Source organism: Rhipicephalus sanguineus, chromosome 1 (genome assembly GCF_013339695.2).
Source record: "Rhipicephalus sanguineus isolate Rsan-2018 chromosome 1, BIME_Rsan_1.4, whole genome shotgun sequence".
Taxonomy (NCBI): Eukaryota; Metazoa; Arthropoda; class Arachnida; order Ixodida; family Ixodidae; genus Rhipicephalus; species Rhipicephalus sanguineus.
This window is the reverse complement of record NC_051176.1, coordinates 86944366-86953815: the sequence shown is the minus strand read 5'-3', so window position 1 is coordinate 86953815 and position 9450 is coordinate 86944366.

The window sequence follows — 9450 nt, the reverse complement described above, 5'->3', positions numbered from 1 at the left end:
GCAGCTAGACATTGACAGAATTGCTTGTCTGGTTAGGTTACCTAATTACGACTTTCGAAAGGCTCCAATGAAAAAATGGGTTGATTTCCAAGCGGTTTAGAATCGGCTCGATTCCTTCGTCAGGGGCAATGACAACGAAGGTGCTAAAGTGCAACCTTTAACTTCTTTCATACACCAGGTGGGACGAGTGACAGAAAGCGCGTCTTCTTTGGTGCTGAGGGTGTTGTGCTTTACTTTGGTTGCATAGGACTGATGTGCGGGGGGCGCAGACGGGTAGTACACTCAAGGCTTGGTTTACCTTGGTATTCTAGTGCTTATGCCGTGAATGTAAAGTGACAGCAGGTTTCTTTTGTAATGGTGAGAGTTCTTATTCTTTTTTATGAACCATGACTAAAATACCTTTGAGTTGAGTCATTTGAATTATTTTATTGCTATATAGCACTAGCCTGTGCTTGCTTATTTGTATTTATTTTTTTTCAATGAAAGTTGTGCATTCTACACATATAATTTGTTTTTATGATTGTACATTTATGGCAGTTGCATTTGATGTATTGTTTTTCATTAACATAGCCTCAAAGTGCGGCATTTCATTTCTGCATCGTTACATGCTAACCATATGTGATTTCACCACTTCATAATAAACGATGATACAATTTCTTCATGGAATATTCTTTCATGCTTGATCTTTCTATTGCACTAGACGTCTTTCTCATGACGATAGAAAGACAAGTTGCAATTATACACTGACAGCAAGTTGGATCATTGTGTTCGTGCCTTGGGTCTCAGTATGACTTGTTTTGTCAAATGTGTGCCTGAGAGAAGTTTATATTTAAGGGAACACCGTGCCACTAAAGAAGATAGTGTACAACCAAGGTATGCTGCCAGTACTAAACATATGGGGCAGCAATTTCGAGGCCAAGAAAAAATTTCGAGAAGTTAAGAACCACGCAGCGTGTAATAAAATAACCATGACTAATGTCGTTGGTACACTAAGACACCACACGTTGTTCGAAGGTCTGTTCGGTCCCTGCCGGTGGCAAGTCTTTTCGTCCACTTTACTTTCTTCACACTTTATATATATATATATATATATATATATATATATATATATATATATATATATATATATATATATATATATATATATATATATAGCGCCAGCCGAGAGTGTCGATATAATTGCTATCGCAATAAAACTGCTTTAGCTTCTCTATCCGAAGAGAGCGATGAAATCAAAGCTATGAAATAAAGTGCAGTAATTAAAGGAGCATGCAAGAAAGCCGAATTTGCTTTTGAATCGCCCAAGCGAGCGCCTTACGGCGTATCGTGGAACGCAGATTATTCAGGAAACCACCGACGACAACAGGCAGCTTGGAAGCAGCTGATTCATAATCAGTCCCCCCAAAAGTTGTCAGGCTATAAATTTATTGCAGCTGGATTTATATGCACTGTGACCCAAGGTAAAAAGATTATGACGGAAGAGAGTGCAATTTCCTTTCGAAACCTAAAAACAAAACATGTTTCGATATGAGATCTCGTAAAATTCTGCCGTCACCAGTAAATATTATGAAATTCTATCGTCGGATGAAATGACTAAATCTTTAGAGCTAAGTGGCAAAGGTCTGTAGAGTAGATTGGCATCGACTGTGTGGAACAAGTGGCAACCTACCGTAACGACTGGCTTTAAAAAAAGTTGTCTGAAGAGTCCTACGTGATTACATATTTACCCTACTCGGCTCCTGGTTTTGAGGGAATCACAGTTCCTATGATAAAAATTTTATTGATGTTATCTCCCTGTGGTGTCCTTAATGTTTTAAACTACTCTTTAAACAACGTCTACGTTCCCTATGACTGGAATATAGCGACGGTAATTCCCATACCGAAAAAAAAAAAGACAAGTCTAGTAATAACAAAATATCAGGCCTATCTCTCTGACCTCTAATGGTCAAACTCATAGAGAGGTTTATACATGACAATAAATATCTGGATGGCAGATAAGTTAATATTAAAACCAAACCAAATAGGTTTTCTAACTGATTGCTCAATTTTATGGACCCACACCGATTGAGAGAGCCAATACAGCTTGCTCGAAAGCGAAGAGAATACGCTGCGCCAGTATAATTTGACATAGGCGTGACGTGTACACAATGGGGACGCAAAGACATGAATTACGTGCGCAACGTGACGTAAAGGGAATATGAAATACAAAGAACCGCACAAATAAAATTTTGTTTCTTTAATTGTAAACGCAAAAAAAAACAAAAGTGAATTGTCTAGTTTTAAAGCCCTGAAGCAGAGGATATCGTCTGCAATTTAGCGCCATTTGAAAACGAGTGACGAAGCCATAGTAACTTTTCTAGCCATTAAGCGAGCCAGCCAAGTCAGCGCCGCCATTGCCGATATCGTTATGTTTTGTTTAGGTGTTGTGTGGTTATGTCGGCAAAGCGCCGAACAATAAATATGCCGCGATGTAAGATTTTATTACTGATCATCCGCGTATTGGGAGGGCGGCTTGTGACTTACTGCCGGATGTACGACGGGATCTGTGGTAGACGCTGACAGAGCGCCTTAACGGCCTGTGCCCCAACAGCGGGCCGCCGCCGGAGTGGCGGCGGCTATGGCGAAGTAAGGTGGCGGCAGCGCGAGCCCGAGGCGCGGAATCGCAGCGCAATCAGGTAAGCTTGCGTTTCACTCGGGAGGTGTTGACGTTTCAGCTATGCACATGCTTATTGCAGGAGAACAGGTGGAGGTCCGTTTGATTTGGCGATGCACGTTACGGTGGACGACGTGCGCATCATTACAATTATGCGCATCGACTGCGTGTTGGGCTGCGGCGGCCCCTCGTTCCCAAGGCCCGCGGCGCCCAGAAGCCCTGCCGATTATAGAGGGGTAAGGGGCTGCACAGCATTGCAAGTGTTAATAATTCCCCTTTTGTTTCCTCTGTCTTTTTAGTTGGTGGTGGCGGTTCAGTGTCTAGTTTATTTGAAGCAATGTACTAACTAGCCCAACAGCGAGTTGCGCTATTTATAACTTCTCCGACGCGCGAAGTATGTTCCTGAACTATATTGATCATTAAGATGGTGCTATATGCTTTGCTAAGGATGCGTACGGACTACCGTAAATAAACGTTACACTCATGTAAATATACAGAAGCACAAGCGATAAGAGTTAAGTGTCAGGGCCTCACGTAATGCACGATCAATTGAATCTGAAAGATATGGTCTAGGCGAATGTCAATCCACAGAAGTGATGCATTCCCAAAGGTGTTAACGATGGAAGGTACTTCTACCTTGCTTACAACATACGGATAAAAAGTGCATAATGGCCACAGATAACGAAAGGGAGTTGTAGTATTTTACGCGGTTACGTTACTTTGGACTGGCAGCACTAAGAATTGCACAAACTCTATGCAAAGAGATGTGTCTTTTCTAGATGTCCTTTTTCCAAAACTGGCTGGCACAATATTTCAGGCATCCTTTGTTGTTGTGGGCCCCAGTGAATGATGAGACAATGATGTAAACAATGAGATGACTGATTTTTATTATTGCAAGGACGAACCATAACATGGTTGCTCAAGAGCTATGAAAAAAACAAATCGATTTTTGCAAAACACTTGGAAAATCATTGCTGAAGAAGGTGAATTGCCTTGCAGAACATTCTGAACTATCACGCATTACTTTTGCATGTGTTTTACAGTGCGCAAGAGAAGCCAGGACAGAAATGATTGACATGGGCACAGCACTGCGTCCATGTCACCCCTTTCGGTACTACAGGTTTTCCCACTCACTTTAATCCAAGTGCCAGCTAAAATAATCGCTACGCCACTGAAATAATCTGAGCGCCATACTATTTAATCTATGTGCCAAACATTTAATCCTAGCGCCAATATATTTAATCCAAGCGCCAGCACGATTAGGCCGCGTGCTAGTGAGTTTAATCCAAGTGCAACCATGTTTAATCCAAGCGCCAACAACTTTAATTCAAGTGCCAGCACTTTAATCTATACACAATACACAGTAATACGGGGCATGAAAACGGCAGTGCAATTGAAATACAGTTGCTACAATATGAAATACGATAGCCCGAAAGCTGAAGACTGCACTAATATTTGTATTCGGTGCTATTATTCACGGGACAAAAAACTTACTGCCATAGTTTGCTTCAGCTGTGTTTGTAGGGCTTATACTTTGCTATGCATCATTTTATGGGGCAATGTTTGGAACGAGTGCGATCATATAAGCCGGAACGAAAGAAAGGCATCTGCGTGCCGCTCATTACAAACATCTTAACGAATATTTTGTAGCTGAGCAAAATTAAGTTTTACTCACTAGAGCTCATAATTGGATTTTGGTTTTGGCACAAAAAAGAGCAGCAGCTCCAGAACAGGTCGTGTAATGCGAAGGAAAGACAATCTATGCTCAGTTAAAGTGACGCAATGGCTACCAAGATGTGGAATACCTAGCCGAGGGCAGAAATGGGTCGAATGGAGTCCGGAATTAAGAAACTCTCATGCTCGCGCAGGGCAGGGCGAATTGGAGGTAATTCCAAGAGCTTCTCGTTCTGCAGTGTACTAAAACATAGACTGATGATTACGATATGCGGAAAACGGAAGTTATATTTTATATCCGTGTTATTTTTTATCTTTTTCTTAAAACAAAATGTGTCCGGTGATTTGAACAGTATTAACTGTTGGCCTAGTTCGCACGGTGACATATTTAACGCAGTGCGAGAAAACATACGCAGAGAAAACATAAGGCACAAGGACGAGTGGTGGTGCTTGCTCCTTCTCTTTACTTTATACTCGTTTTTCCGCGCTGCATTGTGCATCTCACCGAGCATTTTAATCTTACGGGTGTCAGTGAAATGATAAATTTATTAGATCAATTTTGCATATCTAACGTGTGCACACAGAAACATGTATATAATTTAGTCAATGAGAGGCGGCAAAATGGGATTAAAACGAAAGCGAACAATATTTTTGCACACTCCAGATCACCCGAGAAATGCAACATAAGCATAGGGTATAATAAGTATTTATTAGAATAGCGCTGTCTCCTAGGGCTTGGAAACGGACGTTCACAAGTTATCTTCACGCAATGCTGCAGGCACAAAAGAAAAATTGTGCCGGTCAAAGGCCGCGAAGTCCACGCGCTGTATCTGCTGCATGGAGCGCCGAGCTGCGTCCAGCAGCAAAGAGCGCCTCTGCTCCTTTTTCGTCATACCTTGCGGTGTCGCCAGCACTAAATCAGGACGTAGGCCTTCAGGTGCGACTTGAATTTCGAGAACACTTCTTCTATTGGGTTGAAGGGACGCTGGCAGGCTCTTGATAGAGTGCATTGAGTTAGCCAAAGCTGCCTGTTCTGCCCGAGCATGAGCAGGTGCGCCATCAAAAAGTAACACAGCTTCTGTGTTTGGCTCCTCGCTTTCCACACGGGCCGAAACATCGCTGAGGAAATCGTTGAAAACAGCCCAACGAACTTTGTCCACTGCAGTCCAGTGAATAACGCCATTTTCTGATATACATGCCATGATGTTCAAATTGGCTCCTTTTGTCGTCGTGGTCGTGTGGACAACTGGTTGCCCTTTAGCTGCCCTGCCAAAATTCCTGGAACACCAGATATTGTAGTTTGTCTCGTCCAAGTAGAACCGGCACACACGTGGTCCATCGGACCGCAGCCATTGGGCGTACAGCTTACGGCTGTGCTCGACGTCATCACGGTTGCGCTCTGCGGGCCTCTTGCGTCACCAGCTTCGCCGAGTAGCTGTGGGCGTCCAGCAAGCGATCAACTGTGCTTGTGCTGATCGTCACTCCAGGCATTTCTTCCTCCAGGGCCGTCTTTATCTGCCTTAGAGTAAATGTGCAGTTTTCGTCGACAATTCGCCTCAAAGCACTCACGACGTCATCTCCAAACCTTTTTTTTAGAACTGCTACCCCGCAATGATGTTTGTCTGTCGGTAGCTGCAATTGATCTTGCTGTTTTTATGTTGATGCCCAGGGCCTCCGCAAGTTGCTTTAGGTCGCCACCACGCCTGTAGACGTCCACAATCCTCGCTCTGTCGAGCACCGACACCCTGCTGTTTTTTCGACGAGGTTCATCTGGATCTTTGAAACGTGGCCCTCACTTGCGTCCAGCCATGACTTCAAGCAAAGCTTTCTTCTCGTCTGGAAATATTTCCCTCTGAAAACACGCGTGTTACAGGCGGCGACGCTTCGGGAACACATCGTCGTCTGTTACATGAACATGGCCATCTCCTTTGACGCTTTTACATAAAACCTAATTGCATATAAGCCCAAATAAATGCACGGTTACTTGTTTTAAATGGTTATTCTTTGATTTCAGGAGTGGGTGAATATCGTCTGTAAGGGACTATACACGCGCTATCCGCACACCCGCTCCGCACGTGGCGGGACACCTGCCGCCGGCAAACGGAGGAAAAACCGGAACGACGCCAATCGTCGCACACGGGGTACCGGTTTTTCCTCCTCCGTTTGCGGGCGGCAGGTGTCCCGCCACGTGCGGAGTGGGTGTGCGGATTGCGCGTGTATAGTCCCTAAGTCACCATCGCTCTCACTGAGCGAACCAGACGGCTGCGAACGCTTTTGCGGAAACGTAGCCTTAGAGCCGTCTGCTAGCAGACGACGTGAATCTCTCCCAGATGCGATCAACGGAGTACGTGATTACCCAATATTCTGCAGTAGCGGTGAAGTATAAACTGTCTCGATGCTTAAACTTTTACCACATGTTTATAATAAGCGTATACATTTAGTACCCGAACATATATAATTAAACCGCACTGCTTTTTGAATTCTAAGATAAATGACACCAAAACGTTCGGGCAAAATACCGTAGTACCTTATTTCCTAAGCGCGACCATGCATTCGCAAAAAGAAATAATCCTCTCGCTTCATGTTTACCTTGTTCCGACATTTAGACTATATAAATTGGCAAACCGTCTGTTTCTTGTGTATGGATTGAACTGACTGGCACTTGAATTAAAGATGCTGGCGATTGGATTAAACATGGTGGCACTTGGATTAAACTCACTGGCACGCGGCCTATTTGGATGGCGCTTGGATTAAATATGTTGGCGCTGGGATTAATTGTTTGGCACATGGATTAAATGGTTTGGCACTCAGATTATTTCTGTGGCGCGCGGATTATTTCAGCTGGCACTTGGATTAAAGTGAGCGGGAAAACCTGTAGTTCATTTTGTGCGCTAAAAATGTTTGCATAGATCTCCAACAGGCGCAAGCTTGTGTTCTTGCATGTATGAGTGGCTAGTACATGAATAGAGCTTTGTACAGCACCTGCGAGACTCGTACAGTCATCACCTGATGTGAAAGGTCTTTCACTGGATTCGCATTGTGAATAAAGGGCTGGAAACAATGCTCTGGAATGGCATTCGAGGTTACATGCACTGCGGCGAAACAACACAGGCTGTTTCCAGACTTACTATGGCCTCCACAAACTAGTCCTGCTATGATTTGCTGGAGAAGATGTGCACGCTTTTGCCTAACTGCCTGGTACAATTAGCCTGCTCTCAATGAACGGACACAGCGAAGCTTTTGTCAGAATACAATTCCCGCAAGAACACACGTAGATGCGATAGGTATAAGATCAAACACAAGACAAGCGGCTACTTTGCCGTGAACAAGGGAGCAGCTTTTGTTAGTGTACAATTCCTGCTAAACACAAGTACAGGTGATAGGTATAGGATCGAACACAGGGTAAGTGGCTACTTTGCCATGAGAAAAAAAAAAAGCTTGTGTTTCATGTTTCATCATTACATCAAAAATGGGAGATACATGAGTAGGCTGGCAATACGGCTTCAGTCGATGTCAATGTCATTAAATGTAATCAAAAGTGCACCCTTGGTTTTTCCGCTAGCATCTTCAATTTCAGTCTATGTAAGATATAAACAGGAACCCATTCTACCACTAGATTCTGTCAAATGTTCGGGCATCATCTTCAATGAAAAAAATTCGGCAGATCCCAAGCCTTGTGGAAACTGGTTTCATGCGAAGCAGTCACTTCTATGTGTTTTTGTGTCTGTTTATTTCTATTTGTGTGTTTCTCGCTCTATTTCTTTTTTTCGCTCTTATTATCTCTTTCTCTCTCTATTTCTCCATTCCTATGTCTTTCAATTTCTTTCTTCCTTTCCCCCTCTCTCTATTTCTTTATGTAGCTTTTTTGATTCCATCTCTTTCTCTTTGTCTTGCTGTGTCTTTTTTCTAGTCTTTCTTGTCTGTTTCTTTGCTACATGTTTCTCTCTCTTGTCTATTTCTTTCTCTGTCTTTCTATCCTTTTCTGTCTTTCTTTCATTTCTTCTCCCTATTCCTGTCTTTCTTTCTCTCTCTGTACTCATTCTCTCACCCACCAGAGTTATTGCATCCAAAGTCGCACAAATCGGCGCCCGTGTTCTGGGAGCGAGGCAGAAGATGGAGAAGAGGACGATGAGGATGAAGAGAGTGCGTGCCGGTTCGTGATGATGATAGTTTTCTGTTTGCTGGCGACGCGTGACGTCATATCAGCTGCGCCCGTGTTCTGCGAGTGACGTCATCGCTCAGCGAGGCTTTTCCAGTCCACGGATCAGACCTTACGTCCGGCTCAAAGAGCCTCGCTGTTAAAACTTAACTGGAGTCCACATAAAAGTATATAGCAGCCAAGGCACGACGGAGGCTTACGGCGCAGGCTGAGTAACCGAAAATATGGGTTACGTAGGGACACTACGATAATGTCTAGCGAAATGCACATGCGCCCAATACTAGAATTTACGTGTATATTCCCGACTGGTCCTGTTTATAAAACTAAGCCTCTGGTTCTGTTCGAGAGAGAAGCGCTATGCTTGTGCCCGGGACTCCTTAGGTTTGTGGCTAGTAGTGTAATTTATCCGGAAGCGAGCCCACCAACATTGCTTTTTCGATTCCTGATCATAACGGTACAAATATTCTTAAAATTTTATAGCTTACCGGTAAGATTCCGGCAGACTCCTTCTTTCGCACTCATTGGCCATGGTTTCACACACCCCATATAATTTTTGTACCAACTGGATAGCATCAATAGGGACACTAGAAAGTTAATTTAAAGTGATGGCTCAAATACAAATATTAGAATATGATGAGATTTTCCCTCCAAAATCTAAATTCAAATCTCTCAGGTTCCTAAATAACAGGTTACAAGATTAGCCTGTACATGCACAAATAACATAGTAGCCACAGATGCTTCCGTGAATGACGAAAAGGCAGGCGTAGGAAATGCGTCCCATTTGCTTGGCTCGTAATTCTCGGTGAGGCTGCCAGATTTCACCCCCGTTTTCGAAGCTGAGCTCGTGGCTGTCATTCTGGTGCTGTGAAAATCCTGTTCGAATGAAATGAGGGCGATCTTAACAACAGATTCACTTTCGGTATGTACAGCTCTTACAGCTTCAGACAACTCACGAACCCTAACG